We start from the raw sequence: 21,228 nt of genomic DNA, 5'->3' as shown, positions 1-21,228 counted from the left end.
TCAATTGTTATCATAATTGCCAAAAATTGGAAGTAAGATGTTTTCCCGTAGGTGAATGGATAAACACTGTGCTACATCCATACAATAGAATATTATTCAGTGATAAAACAAAGTGAGCTATCCAGCCACAAAAAGACATGGGGGGACCTTAAATGTATACTGCTAAGTGAAGCAAACCAGTCTGAAAATCTGTTTGATTCTAACTATATGACATTTTGCAAAAGACCCAACTATAGAGAAAGTAAAATGATCAGCAGTTCCCAGGGGTTGGGGATAAGGGGGAAGGGATGAATAGGTGCAGCACAGGTGATTCTTAGGGCAGTGAATCTATTCTGTATGACATTATGATGGTGGACACATGACATTATGCATAGAACTGCACAACAGAAAAAGTGAAACCTATGTAAACCATGGAATTTAGTTAATAATGATATATCAGTATTGGTTCATCAGTTGTAACAAATGTATCTCAAGAATGAAAGATGTTAATAATAGGGAAAACCGAAGACAGGGAAGGAAGCAGTATTTGGGAACTCTTTGTACTTTCTGTTTAATATTTCAATAAATCTAAATGCACTCTAAGAAATAAAGTCTATTTATTAAAAATAAAAATCACCAACACCCTCCCCCCAAAAAAAAGGATTACATTTCCAAGTCACCTGCTTATGGTTAACTTTTGAAAATACATGTCTGCCAGATTAACGAAATTTGTTTAAAGTTAACTCATGCAATAGCTAGAGAAAATATATTAAAAAAATTAAGCACAATAGTGAATTGTACAGAAAGAAAACAATATGGATTTTATGAAGCTTTCCCTGATCCTATTTAAAATTATATCTCCCCAAACTTGGAACTCCCTATTGACCCTTTCTGACTGTATTTTTGCTCATAGCACAAACTACCATTTTACCTACTATATATTTTACAACTTATTTTGTCTCACTAGAACGTAATTTCCTTCAGGGCAAATATTTTTGACTGGTTTGTTGACTGCTGTATCTCCAGGGCCATGCACAGCATTTAGAATATAGTAAATGCATTGTATATGATTGGATAAATGGATTTATGGGAAAAGATTTAAAACTGATATGTGAAATAACAGAAAATATATTGATATATTTTGGTCTCTGCCCTAGGTTCCCAGCACAGAGCTCCTAAAACCGTTGTAACTTTCTAAGTTATAAGAATTCTAGGAGCATCTTTTTCTAATATCTGGTCTTTGATCCGGGTTTCTCAGACAGAGGTCCTAAAACCCCTTGGAATTTCTTGGGTAATAACAGCATCTTTTGTTCCAGTGAGGTGACTCTTGGTGGGCTCCTTAAGGGGGGCTGGTCAGTAGAAAGACCAAGCCATTATTAGAAGCTTGGAACTTTCAGCCCCACCCCCTCACTCTATGGGAAGGGGAGAAGGGCTAGAAATGGAGTTAATGATTAATCATGCCTACAGGATGAAGACTCCATAAAAATTCTAAAAGTATAGGGTTCAGAGAGCTTTTGGGTTGATGAACACATTCACATGCCAGGAGGGTGACAAACCCTAACTCCAAGGGGTCAGAAGCTTCTGTGCTTGGGACCCTTCCAGAACTTGCACTATGTATCTCTTCATCTGGCTGGTTGTTTATATCTTTTATCATATATTTTATTCTATAAGAAAGTAGTAAGCATAAGTAAGTGTTTCCCTGACTGTGAGCTGTTCTTAAAAATGATAGAACCCAAGCAGGAGAGGCATGGGAACTTCTGATTTACAACTACTTGGTCAAAAGCACAGGTGGCAACCTAGACTTTCAACTGGCTTCTGAGGGGTGGGGTCAGTCTTGCGGGGCTAAGCTCTTAACCTGTGGGGTCTGTGATAATGTCAGAATTGAATTGAGTTGTAGGACACCCAGCTGGTATAGAAGAGAACTGCTTAATGGGGGGAAAAGACCCATACATTTGGTGTCAGAAGTGGTATAAATAGAGCGTGAGTACAGCAGAAACAGAGTTTTTTTGAGACAGGACAATCATTAAAAATTTAAGACTCCTCATAGTGGAGGATAGATTAGGACTGGCCTTTAAATGATTTGTAAGATTGGAAAGAAGGAGAAGAGGACAAGAGAGACCACACTTGGTGGTAACACTATAATTCAAGTCAAACTGATAAATACCAGGTCATACAGAACTGAAAAAAATTTGGATCAGGTGGACCAGAGAATGGGAGTAAATGTGCATAGCATCACAGAAGCAACCCGTATCAGCTATAAAGGCCACAGTTTCCAGACTTCATGATAAGAACTATGTATGCTCTTGGTTAGCAGACAGACCCTAATCCCAAATCCTAATGCATTACAAAGTCTACCGCAACACTTACACAAAAAGTCAACAAGGTATTTGGGGTTATCAGTGCCCAATTTTTGTTGGAAAGACCCCATCCCCGACCCCAGTGTGTTCTACACATCGCCAAATATTTTTTCAGTATTATTTCAGTATCATTTCAATGTAAGAAGAAAAGAAAAAAATGTACACACAAATAATGCAACTAGAAAATTGTGCATTCAATCATTTCTTCATCAGATATATTTTTGACCACATGTAAGTGGATTAAAATGTAGATAATATAAAGAATGGGATACATATTTTGTAAGCACAATTAAATTACAATCTTTTTTGGTGCACACATCACAAAAGACATCAATTCTTAACAATGAAGGAGCAAAGCAACACATTAAAAATATATCCAAAATAAGACAGGACAGAGGGAGAAATAATACATAATTATTACTCCAGAAGATCCATAGGAGTAAAAAGCATTGCATATTGTGCCTCAAGTGGCAGGGACATTTCAGAGTCAGCGGATTTTAAGCCAGTACAGAAAGATAGAATAAGGCAAGGTACAGAAAGGTAGGAAGGTGTTCCTGAGAGGGTTAGAGTCACCACTTGATTTAAAATTCATTTTGTGCCCCCACAGCTCTTCCCACTTACATCTGATCTGATACACTTCACTTTACAGCAGAGCTACTTAGCACATGTCTCTGAGCTTTTCAAAAAGTAAGGATTACATTATTCAACTTAGAACCATCAGTTCTTAGCACTGTGGTTTTTAAATTTCCTAATTTGAGTAGCTAATGAATGCATGCATTTAGGGGAATCAAAGACATTTTAAATAATTAAAACCTCACTAGGAAGATACATTTTGGGGCTAAAATATCATGTGGTGAATCCCAAAGCCATTTATAGACAGCTTTTGCAAGATTCACTGCTCTCAGTTACACTCTAACTTGCTCCAACTCTATTTCACATTGAGAAGAAAATACATTTTAGTTTATTTCAGAAGAGCCAAGAAATGCATTATAAAGGAGCAGGGTAGAAGCATTTACTGAAGATTTATAATAGTTATTAAAATTTTGGCAACCAATTCCTGAGGTAGTTTTTACACGTTTCTTGTTAGATTTAAGAAAACAGTAGCCCAGGATGTCTCCGTTACTTGCCCAAGGTCACACAGTAAGTAAATGGCAAACAATATCTCCATTTCTCCAAAGACTCTTCATATATCACATTAACTATTATAGAACAGCAGAGGGGCAGAAATGACTTTTTCTAAGCCGTGGGAGTATTTTGTGTCACTCTCTTTGAAAAATATTCAGCCGTGTATTTTCAACCCAGAGTCATAAGGAATAAAGATAAGCCTCTAAAATAGCGCTCAATTGCAGAAGAACATGAAATTTCTTATGCACAGTTCCCAACTCTATCAATCATGAGTCGTGTAACCTTATATAGGTCATGTTAACCTCTCTAAGCTACCAAACTTTCATCTGTAAAATGGAGATTAAAAAAATCACATCTATAGTGTTGTTATGAAGATTAAGTAAAACAATATTTTAATGTGCTAGGGGCCGGTACATAGAAACATTCCTTGGGCATGATAGATGCTCTTTTTTATTTTTTAAACTATGCCTCTGACCCCTAAATACATATTCAGTCATTGAACAAAAGTTAATACAGTATTTGTTATGTGTCAGACACCATATCTAGAATCTTGCTATACTATGATCTACAAAAAGACAGGCTCTTACCCCTCATCCTTTAGAAAACAGAGACTGTAGCAAATCAAATGCTGATGACATACTTAGAGAGTGAGGATCTAGGGCATCATGGTGAGAAACAATACAAAGTGAGGTAAAGAAAGATGCAAACAAATGTATACTGATGCATACCTTTGGCAGGTGGCTCCACAAGTATAGTACCAGGTAGACTATACGGCATCAGTACTGTGCTGCTTGGCCTACAGGAAGAACATCTCTGGACAGGCTGCAAGGTAAACTCAGGTCTCAGAGTGGTCAATCAAAGAAAGGTAGGAAAGGAATTATGTGCCAATTTCTTTTTTACCTACTGTTTCCTATTGATCAGAGTTGATCCCACAGGGAAATACCTCACATCCATTCTAAAATGCACTACCTAGTGACTGGGCATCCCTTCTGGGATCCCAGATCCCCCTGCTTGTGCTATGGTGTTTCATCTAAATGTATCAGGTGAGCAAGAAGTCAGAAATTCCGTGATTTCACTGGTCAACGCACTCTGTTGAAATGGCCAGAGGGAATGGCTCAGAACTCTCATGACAAATGAATTGCTGGCCCTCAGAAATGGCAGCAACTTAACAGGAGGTGAAAACAAATTATCAAAACTTTGTATCACTGGCACCAAAAGAGAAACATGCTTAGGAAAGGAAAAAATGCTTAGGAAATGAGAAAACGTGTCCATTACAGCCAGAGAAGCTTCCACTGGATTGAATAACATGAACAACCTAGTTAATATATGAAAAGGCATATTGTTTGGAGGAGCCCAAAAGACAGATTAGAGCAAAAAGAAAGCAAAAGCAGTCTCTCTCTATGCAACATTCAATGCCAGGCAAGACATGCAAGAAACTACATGATATGCTAAAGGACTGTAGGGCTAGGCTCAGAAAATAGAAATGGTATTTTGATATATCAGAAATACTGAGGCTTCTCCTGAGGGGCTGAAAATACATTGCCTTTGGCCAAGAAAAAGTTGCAATGGAAGCCATTAATTTCAGAATATGTAGGATGCAACAAAATTTAGAGTAGTAATATTAGAGACATATGAACAGGATTTTTGGTAGAAATCATAAAGATGTTAAAAACCTGAGGGAAAATAAGATATATATCTATATCTTTAGATATAGATATAGATACATGTATACATAATCTCTCAGGTCATGAGGGGAAGCCCACTGCCAGGAAGGAGATTAAGCAGCAGCCAAAAATATGAGAATCAGACCTATACTGGGCAATAAAGACATATATACAACTAAAAATAAGACTGTATTAATTTAAGTATGGATGTTAAATTTTCAATGTTAGAATTAAAATATTGAAATTCACTGTCTATCTTTCCAAGTAGTAGAGAGGAAATATATGCTTAATAAAATCAATCAATACAAAAGGAGAAGAATAAATAAAAGGCAGGAAAAATAGAGCACATAATTTGAGAATGGAGATATATCTAGATATCTAGATATGAAAAATGTATTAAATTGATTAAATTTATGTGTGTATATATGTGTGTGTATATATACACATACATATACAAGTGTTTTGTTAATCACAGTAATTATAAATGGATTAAATTTTTGTTAGAATACAGAAATTATCAGATTATATTAAAAAACTAGTGATATTTACCAAGGACACACATAAAAGAGAAGAAAAAGTATGATGCTGACAAAAAATAGAACTGGTAAATGAAATCCAGCAATGATATATATCAGACAAAATTAATGTTATTGTAAAAAACATTATTAGGAAAAAAGAAAGCCTCTATTAGTTAATGATTTCAACATTCAAAATAAAGTTAAAAAGCCAGGTAAGGAAAGTAAATTCTAAAAAACATGTGTAAGGGTTAGAAGAGGTTAAGCAAAAATATCATTACGTGCATAGTATCTATAGAAAATTTTTAGAATTAATGTGTGCAACCATGTTGATATATGTAATATTTTAAAAAATCAACTGAATTCTTCTTTCTCAGTGGCAAATATTAAGAAATCATAATTAGTAGATACCATCTGCAATAGCAACAATATATAGTGTATCTTCGAATAAATCTAAAAAGGATGTTCAAAAACTCAATAAAAAATATTATAAAGCTTTACTGAAGTAATTTAAAGACCACCTGAATTAGTTGGAAGATAAACAATTTGACCCTGTCCAACCATATATTAAGGCTCATTTTAAATATGTAATAATTAAAATCCTGAAGCAGAGACATAATAATACATGCAGAGGCCAGTAGGACAAAATAGAGACCCTATTATTTGACAAAGCACACTTAGTGATATGAGAGAATGGTCATTCTATATTAAAGAGAAAGAAAAAATTGAAATGCTGCATGATAACATGACCACCATGATCCTAACTACACTGAAAAATATATAACCAAAGGAAAGTAATAGTATATTAGATGATGATGTGTCAATGTAGGTTTATCAATTCTAACAAATGTACCACTGGGGAGATGTTAGTAATAGTAGATGCTATACATGTGTGGAGGCAGGGGTATATGAGAATTCCATGTACATTCCACTCAATTTTGTTGTGAACCTAAAACAGCTCTAAAAAAATAAAATTTACTAAGAAAAGAAGAAAAGAAAAAGGAAATCAGAAAAAAAAGGGTGGGGCAATGATAAAGCCTTCTATCCATTGCCTCTGTAAGAGAAGGGAATATATTCTCCCACCTCTAGAGTTTCTTTCACTGGTTAATGCCAGTTAACATCATTTTAGGATTGTAAAAACAGAAGAAGTGAATGTTGTTACCTATACTGCCAAGAAAGAGACATTATAACAATAACTAGGACATCTGCCAGTTTATGAATGCCTTTAAAATCTTTCAAGGAGTATTTGGATATTTTGATTGGCTATTATTTTCCATTTGTAAAACTTGCAAATAATTTGTTTGCTAAAATCATCTATTATACCTCAATTTTTATACAATTGACCTATTTAACTGGTATCTAATATTTTACATATTATTTAATATTTGGATTAAGCTATAAGAGAAATTTCTGAACGCTTTCAATCTGATAAAATGTAGTCCTATCAGGCAGAATGCAGGATAAGTAATAATATATTTAAATCCTTTTAAAAGCATGAATGCTTAGCTTGAGGAGTTTGAGTCTCCTGTGTTCAAATTCACACACACCTGTGCACATGCAAAAAGTTTTTTCATTGTTCTGGGAAATATTTAATTGACAAAAATAGAAAATGGAAGAAAAAAAGGGATTGTTAACTGATAGAAAAACATTAAAGTTAACTGCTTCCAGTTAAAAACACTCTGTCTCTTATTTTACTGAAAATGAACAAAAATGTTTCGATCTTCAATAGCTATAATAAATAAAGTTACATAATGTGTGAAATCTATTATTAGCAAAGTAAAAAGCAGGTAACTATATCCAACTAAATACTGAAATAGTACACTATGAATTTTTTGCAATTTTAATATCTGATAAATTTGATTCTTTTTCTACTCTAATTTTATAAACAGAGAAACTGTTTTTTTTTTTTTTTTTTTAATTTATTTTTATTTATTTATGGCTGTGTTAGGTCTTCGTTTCTGTGCGAGGGCCTTCCCCAGCTGTGGCAAGCAGGGGCCACTCCTCATCGCGGTGCGCGGGCCTCTCACCATCGCGGCCTCTCCCGCCGCGGAGCACAGGCTCCAGACGCGCAGGCTCAGCAGCTGCGGCCCACGGGCCCAGCCGCTCCACGGCATGTGGGATCCTCCCAGACCAGGGCACGAACCCACGTCCCCCTGCACTAGCAGGCAGACCCTCAACCACTGAGCCACCAGGGAAGCCCGAGAAACTCTTTAATCAAAAAAAAATTCCCAATTCCTACGATGGGCTTTATTTTTATCTGTTTTTTAATTTCAGTTTTACTTTGTGCTTTTTTATCTTATGGTTTAGGTCTTTACATCTCATCAATGTATTAAATTCTCATTTTTTGAATAATTTTTTAGCAAATACATTTCTTTTCAGTTTCTTTTTAAACTACATCTATTTCTTCTGTATTATTTTATTGTTTCATAGCATGTTATTTGATGTTTCAATTTTACCACAATGAATTTTAATTATGCAATATGTAACTTTTAGATAAGCTGGGCCATATAGGTGTTTCTGACATTTTGAAATTTGATTCTAAAAAATGAAGATAAAACATTGTGAAAAAAGGTCTATTTTTCTAGCCTGTTCTGTTACAATTTGAAGCCCATTCTTCTCTCTATGAGGCTTAGATCGCAATTCAAATAATTAATACTTATTAAGCAACTTCAATGCTTTGGGCACTGTTTTTAGTGCTTTACACATATTTTCTATTTTATTTTTTATTGAGTTGGAAACATGTTCATAAATTAACCATCGCTCTCTACTTCCAACCACTTCAACATTTCTTATCCCTCTCTTACCCTCATTTTGAGGAGTTAGACTTTCTTCATTCATTGACTCAGCAAAGTGCTAACCAAAGAAGAATCACAGTCTTTTACCTTTTGTGCTAAAAGCTTAAGAGTAGGGTGTAATCACTAAATTTGGAAGATGCTATTTATCAAAGAAAGGTTTTTCTATCACTTCCCCTCATTTCCCTACACTACACACACACACACGCACACACACACACACACACACACACTTGATTCATTTGATTTTGAGAATGATAGCATGATGAAGAGGGAAATAAAAACAAAAATAAAACTTCTACATGGAGGAACCTTTGAGAAGGTACCCAGTGTTGCAGCCCACACTGTCCTGGGTGGCCATCAGTGAGGGAGAGGATCCTGATAGAGACGGGGTCCAAACTGCGGAGGAAACATCTACCCCTGATATCCAAGTGTTCAGATTCCAGAGTTCTCCTCAGTCTACCAGGGCTCAAGAGTCTCAAGTTAACTGAGGTACTTAAATCCACAGGCCAAAGAGAACTCAGTATGCAATAGATTTTCTCTTGTGTCAAGGGCCACAGGAAGCTTGGACTGAGGGAGAGTAAGCCTGAAGAGAATGTCATGGCAGTGAACTGCTTGGCCCCAAAGTCAGAGTCTCAGCCTGAAATGTGGAAGGTGCCCTCAACAGATGGCAACATGTGCGGGTGACAACTGGACCCGCGGTAATGTGCCCCCTGCACATAAACACACACAGTGGTTATGAGAGGGTCTGATTTTTCCAATTACTCTGATTTAGAATTTAAGTGCTGGCTCAAGAAATGATGAAAGGAACATGATTTAAGTGAGACTTTGTCAGCCAGAAGAATGAGAAATTTAATTATATCCCAGTTATAGATAAACAAAGAATTTTTTTTGCATATGTGCATTTGTAATTTGATACACATATTCAGACTGATGCAATCCTACCATCCACATTTGATGGATAAAGAAAACAAGGCCCAGTATGACATTAAGTTTTCAAGGTCATACAGCAAGAAAGATCTACAGTCAGAATTGAAATGCTTGTAGGCTGATCCTGAGCCTACACTTTAAAAAGAGATGTCTTCTCAGAAATTATTTTTTATAGTAAAAGTGGCTGAGAAGCTTTTTTTTTTTTTTGGAGGGGAGGGGCATTCTGCCAACCCAACACTAAATGGGTGGATTATGTCAATAAATAGTCACATAAGATCTCTATCTCTATCTCTATCTAAAATATGAGGATTTTTGCTTAAATGCTTAATATATTTTCTCACTTTCTCTTTCATTAAAAAAGAAATGAAAAACTGTGTGATATTTTAAAATTTTGCTTTTCAGGTTTATTAAAAATTAATTTATCAAATTAAAATAAATAAACTGTCATCCTTTTTGTCCAAAATACTGTGTAACTGAGGCACACAGTCCCTGATCTTGAAGAATAAATGTGGACACAGATGTCTTAATGTTAATATCACATAGTTACTCAAAAGTGTGTCAAAGGAAGGTACAGTAAATGCACATGGCTGTGGTTCTCATCAGGAGTGAATGTTTCTATTTCAGAAGATCGATGAAGGAGATTCCATTTGAGCCTAATCATGAGATTATATAGAAGAATATCCATAAGCAGAAACACAAAATATTAAGAACAATCTAGTTTTGGGAGAGTATATCAAAGCCCAAAGGCCAAATGGCACAAGAATTTAGAATATCTGTCACATAAAGTAGGTAGTGAAAGTAGAAGCTTGAAATATCACTGGAATATTGATCAGAGAGGACCTGACATAAAATATTAAGGAGTTTGAACTTTATTCTTAAGGAATTAAATTATAGACCTAAAATATAAGATATACAGATATTTAAGATCTCTGCGCATGTTCACTCCACAGCCCAAAGTGGTGAGTGTCATTCACATAGGCTCCAATATAAGTTATACCCCCTACAGTTGGGCCAAATGGTGGCTCTGAAGACACCTTCGTTTGCAGAATAAGGGCTACATCAAAATATCAGTGGCAATGGAAAATGAGACAAAGTTTAGCCCCGTGGATATGTGAGATCGTGGTTGTAGAAATATTTGAATTAGACAACCAAAGAAGAATGCTCTGGTTATCAATGGATTGCTCTTGGCTCCAAATGCACTTTACCTGCTCTGCAATAAAGGAGATTTCTGGCAGGCACAATAGTAAGCTTTGTCAGTAGAGAGCACTGGAGGGACATTACAGTAGTAAGGAGCTTCTCTTCCCAGGTCTATTTTGTTGCCATTTTCCTTTCTTATTGCTGCCACTGTGCAGCTGTACAAGGATTCTGCTTGAACCCAGAGCATGTAGTTTCTCAGCAAGCTTGCAGCCCCTGCCCAGGTCTGGTGACCACCTTTCTGCTGCCCTTCTGAAACAGACACTCAAGACTTCAAGCTGCCCTGGCAGAACAGGTTCACAAAGCTGCGACTCCCTTTCTACCCTTGCTTGCTAGTGTGAATGTAAAATATTGCTTGCCCTATCAGTAAACAAAGGATGCTGCAGCCATCAAGCCATCACTTTATGGTGACCCCTGAGGGAACTCAGGAGGGAGGCAGAATGGCCCGCCCCCACAACTAGCAGTCAGCTGCTGCAGGCACCCCCGACTGTGCACCCAGAGTAGACTCAGGATGAGAAGCACAGGATACTGGCCCCAGATGGCTGAGGTGTATAGCAAAGGAATGATTTCAATGAGCCCAGACGTTGCATCTTCCCATACATAGAAAAGCGCTAAATTCTTTAACTTGAGATATCTGGTTTTCTTTATTTCTTCATTTATTTATTTTTAAAGAGTGATATTTATTTCTTTATTTTCAGAACATTATTTTATTTTTATTATTTTTTAAATTAATTAAATAATTTTTGACTGCGTTGGGTCTTCTTTGCTGCACGTGGGCTTTCTCTAGTTGCGGTGAGCAGGGGCTACTCTTCATTGTGGCGCACAGGCTTCTCATTGTGGTGACTTCTCTTGTTGCAGAGCACGGGCGGGCTCTAGGCGCGTGGCCTCAGTAGCTGTGGCTCGCGGGCTCTAGGGAGCAGGCTCAGTAGTTGTGGCGCACGGGCTTAGTTGCTCTGCAGCATGTGGGATCTTCCCGGACCAGGGCTCAAACCCATGTCCCCTGCATTGGCAGGCGGATTCTTAACCATTGCACCACCGGGAAAGTCCTGGTTTTCTTTAATTAACAGTAATCTTTTGATATTCCGACCACCTGGTCTTTGTTGCAAAAACTCCTATATCTCCTGGCTCCCCACCTTGTCTCTTCAGAGCAGTCTCACAGAGCTATATGAGATGCTGTGTCCCGGGGTTAAGTCCTCAGTTTTGTCTGCCGAATAAAACATAACTCTCAACTTTTAGGTTGTGCATTTTTTTCAGTTGATACTAGCCTCTCTCGGCCTGCACCCCCGAGGATAAGAGGGTAGTTTATGCAACCCTACCAAGAGCACCCTAGGCTTCTGATGTCCCAAACAACTCTGCACGCCCTCCTCTCGACCCACCTGCACAGTGGATGGAGTCTTTCCATCCTCTCTGGCTGGGGCAGCCCAGTGAGCTTTTCTGCTATGCAATGGGCTGCACCCACAACTTCTGCCAAGGAGACTTGGAGCCCAGCCTTGGGGCGGGGGCACACTTGTCCAAATTTGTCCTTTCTTCCTCAGGTACTGTAAAATTCTGTTTATATTTTGATCATGGCTGTGCTTATTGTTAACATTTATATTAAACTTCTCCTGTTCAAATTAAATTGTAGTTTCTGTCTCCTGATTGGATATGAACTGATACAGGAGAATAAAATAAAGGAGGAGGAAAGAAGAACTGGATATAATTATAATGACTGTGTTTGTTGCAATTTGACAGAGTAATAATGGAGATAATTTCTGGGAAGATGATTAGGGAAAGCAGAGAAATATTGCTAAAATACTTATTTCATTGCTTAATAAAGAAGCTGTTTCATAAATACTTGAATGCCCGAATAACTAACTAAGTTAATGAGATATATCATGACACAGTCACTGTGTCCTTGTTCCACTCCTCACTTTCTAGTTTGAAGTTGTTAAATGTATGCAGAAACTATTACAATTTTACAGTAATCATATTTACAATGCATTTGTGTTTAAGTAGGTTTTAATTTGTTTACCATGAAAATATAACTCTGTAGTATGGCGTGTTTCTGACAGCTTCTCAATTACATGTTAAATATATGTTTAAATTAGCTAGTCAGTATATCTTCTATCGTTGAAGCTGCAGAAAATTTCCTGACAAAAATTTGCTCTTGATCCCTGTCTTGCTAAATTCTATTGAATATCCCCTTCTTTTATATTGTTCTTTCTTCAGACAGAGGACAATGTAATTGCTTGGGTATGAACTTATTTATTACGTTATGCTTCTAGGTCACATCAATTAGAAAATGGTGTTTCTTAATATCTTCAACGATCTATTTACAAATTATTCCTTTGGTGAAATAATTGTTACAGATGGTTGATTGTACTTATTGTATATCTTCATTTTATTTATAATGTGTATATTAGTTTCCTAAGGCTGCTATAACAAATTCCCAGAAACTGGATGGCTTTAAACAACAGAATTTAATTCTCTCACAATTGTAGAGGTCTGGCGTCTGAAATCAAGGCTATCGTTCCTCTGAAGGCTCTAGGGGAAAATCCTTTCTTGCCTCTTCCAGCCTCTGATGGCTCTTGATATTCCTTGTTCTTTGATTGTAGCAACATAATTCCATCTCTGCTGTCTTCATATGTCATTTCCCCCTGCGTGTATGTGTTCTCTACTTATAAGGACACCAGTCATTGGATTTAGGACCTGTCTCAATTCCATATGACCTCATCTTAACAAATTATATCTGCAAAGATCCCATTTCCAAATAATTTCCAATCTCACATTCTGAGATTCCTGGAGCATGAATTTTTGAGGTACGTTATTCAACCCACTACTCTAGGGATATTAATTTTAAGGTTAAGGAAATTATCTAGGATGACTTCTGAAAAACAGAAATAACTTAGAGACATCCATTTCAGTTCTTCTTAGTCCACTTTTATATTTGAAATCTAGTACATACTTTTTATGCTATAGACTTAAAATGGAGAGATAAATGAATATATCTGGAGATAAAACAACATGTGCCTAAGTTCCAAACTCCTCTTCTGCTTCACATTCTTTTAATAGGAAGGTTGCTTTCTTTAAACCATTTTATCGACCTTGATAGAGGTGGGCTAAATCTGTGCCAAGTTTCCCATAAGAGTCAGGATATATTATCCTGAAAAATAAATAAATAAATACTCCAGTTTGTTAGACAATGATCAAAAAAAAATGATCATTTTTTGATCAATGATCAAAAACTCAAAAAGGAAATGTAGATGAGAATTTCAAAGCAGAGTTCATTGATAATGGTACTATTTAAACAAAAGAGGAGAGGGAGTTATCATAAAATGATAACCAGAGATGAGCTTTCTGGAGAGAGAAGTAGTCAGTGTAAATGTCCTGAGATGGGTGTTGCCTGATGTGTTTCTAGGATAGCAAAGAGGTCAGTGTGACTGCAAGAAAGTGAGCAAGGAAGAGCTGCAGGAGATGACAGCACAGAGTTACAAGATGGTGTGGGATCCTGGAGCATTTCTAGACCATAGTAAGGACTTTTCCCTTTAGTCTGAGTAAGATCAGACACCTGGAGAGTTTTGCCAAGAAGAGTGAGATTATCTAATGCAAGATTACAAGAGCTGCTGTGTTGCAGGTAGTCTGGTGGGGGGGTGGGGGGGAGGGACAAAGTGGAAGCAATACTATTAAATTAAAAAGAGAGAGTTTATTGCAATAATCCAGGTGAGAGATGACTGTGGTTTTGACCACGGTGTGAGGAGTACAGGTAGTGAGGTTTAGAAGCACTTTAACATATCTTTATACATCCACTTACGAAAACTCGGTGATTTTGTAACTCATACACATTTACATAAGTAAACTGCCTCTTCAAATTCAGCAATGACATGAACATTGTGAAAGACAATGGTCAAATCTCGTTTTCCATCTCACAGGATATGCTCCCTGATTAAAGATAGATTATCCATACACAGTAGTGGAGAAGTCCATGGATACAAAAGGTTGGGGGAAGGCAACCAGGAATTCAGTTTCCATGTCTAACCTGAGATATCTACAGGCCACCTAGATGGATATATTGTACAGATAGTCAAATATATGAATCCACAGTATAGGAGGAAATTCAAGCTAGAGAAATAAACTTTGAAGAGATATTGCTGGTACTGTTAGCAGAGAGGTAAAATGAGATCAATAAGGGAGTGAGTGTATCTAAAGAATCAAAGGGGACATTTGACGTTAAGAAGTCAGAAAGAAGAGGAAGAAGGTGGGGGACCTCCTTGGTGGCCCAGTGGCTAAGACTCTGCGTTTCCAATGCATGGGGCGCAGGTTCAAACCCTGGTTGGGGAACTAAGATCCCGCATGATGCACAGCGTGGCATAAAAAAAAAGAAAAAAATAAAAAGAAAAAAGAAGAGGAAGGAAGAAGCAACAAATGTAATGAAAAGGGGTTGCAGCAAGTGAAGAAGAAAAAAAAAGGCCAAAAGAAAAAAAAAAGGCCAAAAGCCAAATAAAGGCAGTGTTTCAAAGACATGGGAGTAAAGCATGAGCTGTGGTCAATATCGCTGCTGGGTCAAGTGAAATGAAGACTGTGAACTGACCAATGGCTTTAGCAATGTGGAGGTCTTTGGTGATTTTGACCAGAGGTATTCTATTTAGGTAAACTTGGACAAATCACAAAATCTCTGCACTTCTGTGTCTGGATGTATAATGGAAAAATTAAGTGACCCATGTACCTTATTTGCCTGTGGCTCACATAGAAGAAAACATGTCAGAAGTGTCTTAAAATTGGTAAAGGTTTGTACAAACGTAAACCAGTATGCTTTTTGTTATGAATAACTGACATTCCACACATCTCCTCTCTTTGTTAACTAACTCAAACAACCATTTGCTACGCTTTTTGGTTTGGCTTTCACTTCTTTTTATTCAGATGCTTTTACTCTATGTCAAAATATAAAGATATGATTTCTGTGAGGTAATAAGTATTGGAAACTCTTTACTAACACTTTTTCTTTGAACCATGCAATTTATGTTTCTGTTAAATCTCGATTGCACTTAGGTTTAAATCTCATTTTTATAGAATCCACACACATCAAAAAAAATGTATTCAATACAAGGCAGTGAACAAACCATTTTTTGAAAAGTAATATGGATTTGCATCATCTCATAAGTGCAGATGTGGAGTGTACGTATTTAGTGCAAGATTTATTTTGTTTGAAAACACAGTATTATATAAAATGTGTGAGGATCTTATTTTGCTGCTGTTACTAAACTGTGGTTAGAGGACATTTAAATCTTTCTATGTCAAATCTTCATCTCTGAAACTAATACATTAGTTTAGATGTTCCTCTAAATTCCTTTCAACCTCTTAATTTCTGTGGTTCATTTCTCAGAATAATGTCCAAAGATATTTGCTTCCATATTTCTAGGTACTTCCTTTCTTGCAGGTTTCCTAGACATCTCATTTTATCTCATTATAAATAACTCTTCAGTTGAACTATGCCACTCTTTTACCATAAAATTCTTAAATGTGTCTTTTAATTTCATTTAAATTTAATAGAGAAAAACAGCCCAGACTGCAGGTATTCATTGCACATGTTGGAGAAAATAATTGTTATTAAAGGATTGACACTAAATCATTTTATATGAAATCCAGATATTTCACTGACCTCCATTTAGGATCCACTTCTGAAAGCAATATTACTGAGATGTTAGTCATAGTCATAATATATCAAACGTATACAGGAACATGAGTTAATGTCTATACATTATGTAATTTCTAAAGCAATTATATTTCTATAGGCATTTCAAAAATTGATAAAGTATTTTTTAAATGTTTAAATATATTTGAGTCAGCAATTATTATACACTTACTATCAGGTAAACTAGTTTTCTGGATGTTGCCGTAGAACAATGTTGAGTAAAACACACTCTGCCTTCAAGTAATTAATAATGCAAGGAAAGAGATAAGATTAAAATTATTTATTGTGATTCTAATCCATGTTAGGTATTACGCTAGGGCCTGGGGGCATGACAGTGAATAAGACAGTATTTCTTTCTTTTTGGAGTTTATAGTCTAATGGAGAGAAATAAAGGAGTAAGTACACAATTAAAATAACATCTGATAAGCGTTATGGTGTCAATGAAAAGAGTACAATGGGAATTCAAGGAAAAGCCACTTAATTCAACTCTATGGATACAAGGAAAGGGTCCTAAGTGAGAATGACATTCGATCCCAAACCTGAAGAAATAGAGAAGGACGAAAGAGTTAAAACCAGGAAATAATATGGAGACAAGCTTAAATTAAGTAAAAGCAAGCCACATTTGGAGAAGTAATGTGTTTCACCAGATTTTAAAGGTGGCATGTGTTCTGGACTGAATTGTGTCCCCTCCAAATCCATATCCTGAAGTCCTAACCCCCAGTAACTCAGAATGTGATTGAATGTGGAGAAAGTGTGTTTGCAGAGATATTTAAGGTTTAATGAGTTCATTGGGGTGGGTCCTAATCTTATACAGCCAGTGTCCTTATAAGAAAAGGAGATCGGGACATAGACACTACAAGAGAAAAGACCATGTGAAAACACAGGTGGAAGGAGGCCATTTACAAACCAAGAAGAGAGGCCCTAGGAGAAATCAACTGTGCCAACACCTTGGTCTTGGACTTCCAGCCTCCAGAACTGTGAGAAAGTAAATTTCTGTTGTTTAAAGAAATTAAACACATAGTCTGTGGCCCTTTGCTACAGCAGCTCTAGCATATTGCAACAAGGTTAAAAATATGTTAGGCATACCATAAGGAATTTTGGAGCTATTTCACAGACTCTGGGCTTTACTGTGAAGTATTTGTAAAAGCTTTGCATTGCTTTCATCAGTAGAGTAATGATTTTTAAATGTCACCCTACCTGCAATCCTTAATGAATTGGCAGGAGACATGACTGAATTTGGAATGATATGTAGGAGGACGATGTGCAGGTTTCCAGGTAAGAAATGAGGATAGTCTTAATTAGAATAGAGTGAGGATGGCAAAGGAAGTGAAGTGCCTCAAGGGATATGTGAGAGGGAGAATTGTGAGGATTTCATTGACTGTGTGTGAATACTGTGGAAAGAGCCAAGGATGCCACTCACTACCAAGAGGTGGAACACTGGTTTGATGGAGATGCCATTCACTGAGTAGAGGACTGTAAAATGCTGACATGTGCAACTAACCTCCCTTTCAGGATGGAGGCACTCATTACCTTAGATCCTGGGAGGATTGATAGCTGATGTCTCATCTGAGTTGCTTCCAGGAACTGCCCTTAGCTGAAGCAGCACCCTTTCTCAAAGGCATCCTTTTTGCTAGGGAGTAGCCCATATCCAATGACTGGTTACTGCAGTGGTATCAAACTTAGGCTGCTTCCCCTCAAAGAAGGAAATGCTGAAAGGCTAGGGAAGCTTCAGAGACCCCAGAGTATCCGCTATGGCTTATATTCCAACTCTATCATTCTTAAATTCAACTGCTCCCATTACCCAATTCTGCTTCCCTCACTCTTTCATAGGTGTTGTTCCTTAGACACTGATTAGTAAACCTCCCCCCTGTACATTTTTCTCTATTTTATATTTCCAATTGGCTTAATATAGTTAAGTCAGAAGTTATCCTAGGGAGCAGGTTTTAAAATAAAATTTTTGGACCAGGATCACTTCATGGCTAATTGGCAACGAGGACCAGCATATTAGTGGTATGTGTAATAACAGTGATAGCCCCTGGATACAGTAGTGGTACAGTTTGACTACTGATGGGATACTAATGGAAAGAAATGAACTGAATAGTACAGTAGCTCAGAGATTTGCAAGCTGTGGTGGGAATTGATGACCATAAGGACTGTGGAATCAGTTGGCTAAAACTAAGTGCTACCAGTAAGTCAAAGAAAAACAAGGAAAGGCTGAGATTGTTAATCACCAATTTAAGTAGCTGAAAGTCAGAAGGCCGCTTTTAAAAAGACATTTATTTTCTGTAGTCAAAGGAGAGAAACTTAATATTCAGACCCAGGACTCAGTTATAAATGTAGAGTAATTCCAGGAGAGGTTGGCAATTCTGCTCTTCTGGGGTCAGATGGAAAAGCAAGGAACTCTGTAGGAGTTGGAGTAGGGACCTCTGAGTCAATGTGCTTGAGAGCCATGAAACCCAAATCTTCCAGAGCTCCCTGGGCCTGGAGAATTGGCTCAATCCTTTAATATAACTCTGATGCTTAGCCTTGCTTGTAGAATGATGTAGGGACCTCCTCCTTGACAATGCAACTCACTCCTTCCTAAGGATCCATCCAGTCTTCTCATCCTAACCACCAGACTATAACAAAGACCAAAAGGATGAAGTCAACATATACTGGGAGCAGCCAGCAGAGTATGTAGGCACTGGATGCTGAGAGCTCTGTGTCAAGGCAGGGAGATACGTTGTTAGAAAATAGCCATGGTAGAGTGAACATCAGATGTAAGGCCAGAAAACTCAGCAGCTGACTATGCCTTACAGGAGAGCTTGTGAGGTATTCTATTATTAGTGAAGGTAACAACAATCTTGTTGAGAAGCTCAATGGTGGCTGTCTTCTCTAGAACATGAGTAACTACGTGGTATACTGTTACAGAATCAATCTCCTTAATAGCAATAGGGAACAATAGGGATGATAGAATCTCAAAATAATAGAGGTCAGATGGCTATGTTTAAACACAATGTTAATACATTCTTTTCTATCCCTGGCAGGAGTAAGGATCAGAATTAGCTATTATTTATGTGACACAAACATTTAATTCTCTAGTTCTCTGACATCAGCAGTGATAATGATTGGCTTTTTTTTTTTTTTTTTTTTTTGGTTCAGGGACCTGGAGATAAATTTTCAAAAAGAGTGGGGGAAAAAGATCAAGGATTAAGAAGTTTCAAGAAATAGAATGTGGATGGAACTATGGCAGTGGGCACAACGTATGAAGATCTTTGAAATGCGAATTAGCCACCGGAGAGCATACTCTATAGAAGAGGCTTTAGCCCACCCAGTAAACAGAATAGCATAGTCATTTGACATCAGAAAACTTCTATCATTGATTGTAGGCACAGTGATTCATAACAGAGTGGCCAGGTGGCAGAGATCATGGCTATGCATGGCCACAACAGCATGGGTTCCTACTCCCCAAGCCTGATGTGCAAATATCCAGTAAAACAGTGCTGAACCCCCAGAACCTGTTGTCACATTTATTATGTAGTACTACTTCCAACCTGAAAGGACAGTGATATGCATTTCAGCTAAGGGTTTGTCTTTCCTGCCTATAGGGCTTTGGCCAGCAGATAATTTAGAGACTTGCAGACCTGTAATCCCACATAAGATTGCTTCAGACCATGGAGCTCAGCCCCCTTTCTAGCAAAGAAGTATGCCAGTGAGCTCATGACCATGGGATCTACGCGTTATACTGCACACCAGACCACCCAGAAGCTGCTATCCTGATGAGCAAAAAAAAAAAACAGATTCTGAAGGTGAGATGCCATTTTGAAAATGATACTCTGAAGTGATAGGGTTTCATGCTTCCATACTCCAGGATGCAGCGAACATCCTAAAGCAATTATCATTTTATGGTGCTGGGTCCCCAGTAGGTAAAAAATGTTGATACAGGAATCAAAGAATGAAAAGAGAAGAAGTGTTCCACTTACTGTCATTCACCAAATGGGGAATTCATGCTTCTTGTCTTCACAGCATTAGGCTCTGTGGGTCTAGAGTCCCTGGTTGCTTGAGAAGAACACTTCCACCTGGGAAAAGAGTAAGAGTACCAGTGAACTTTAATTTATGGCTGCCACCTGGTGATGGCATCTCTTTATGTCACAGAATAGTGTCATCATACTAACAGGGAAGGAGGTAAAGTTGATGTTACATAGTGGGGACAAGGAAGGATTCACTTGGCAATCATTTGGGGTCTCTCTTGCTACTCTCCTGTCCAATTTTGATTGCAAGTGGACAAATGCAGCAACCAAGGTCTGAGCGGGCCATGTTGAAAATAGACCAGCCCAGATACTTTGGGGATGAATTTCTGAATCACCCCATTCTACAATCTCCTTAGGCTAACAGAGATACTAAAACAGTGTGGGGAATCTAGACTGGGTAGTAGGAGACAGAAATGTTAAGTGTTGCCATGAGAATTATGGCAGAAATGTTAAGTGTTGCCATGAGAATTATAGCACCAGTGGGAACTTCATTTGTTCCCTTTTACCTTCCTCTTCTAAATTACTCCAGAAAAGAGGCCAATTAGAATCTTAGGGAAACTATACCTAGCTGGAGTTGGATCATGTGCTGCAAATTTATGGTCAGTAATGGATTCTTTCTTGAGTTGCCCAGATCACCCTTCAGATATGAGGCTCTCATTCATCCAGCTACCGGGAATGTTGTCAGTTGCTGGCTCACAACTAAGCCTTTCGTAAGGAATTGCTCTTGACCAAAGGAGACTCATCTCCTGAAGTTACTAACTCTTCTTCAAGTGTGAGCCCACGTCTAGTTACTGGTGAATGCCACAGTACAAAGGTTCAGTTCCCTTGCCTCAATTTAGGATGACACTGAAGGGCCATTCTAGTCCAGAGCTCACTGTGTTACTGGCTAAAACCTATATTACAGTTGTGTTACAGTTCAACTCCTCTCTCTGCCAACCCCATTTCTTTACTCTACTACAGGAGATATTCTCCAGATACTTCCCTAGAAATTTAT

At 37.5% G+C, this 21,228-nt stretch overlaps 1 long non-coding RNA gene across 1 annotated transcript in view; it reads right to left on the bottom strand.

Annotated features, from left to right (window-relative positions):
- Positions 1-17,799: 17,799 nt before the first annotated feature.
- Positions 17,800-21,228, bottom strand: part of LOC309660162 — a 164,164-nt gene continuing 160,735 nt past the window's right edge. The window contains exon 2 of the long non-coding RNA XR_014263223.1: positions 17,800-20,282. This is a non-coding gene — a long non-coding RNA (uncharacterized lncRNA). The remainder of the gene's footprint in view (positions 20,283-21,228) is intronic.

Source organism: Balaenoptera physalus (assembly GCF_965194825.1).
Source record: "Balaenoptera physalus genome assembly, chromosome: 4".
Lineage (NCBI taxonomy): Eukaryota > Metazoa > Chordata > Mammalia > Artiodactyla > Balaenopteridae > Balaenoptera > Balaenoptera physalus.
This window is presented reverse-complemented; position numbering and strand designations above follow the sequence as displayed.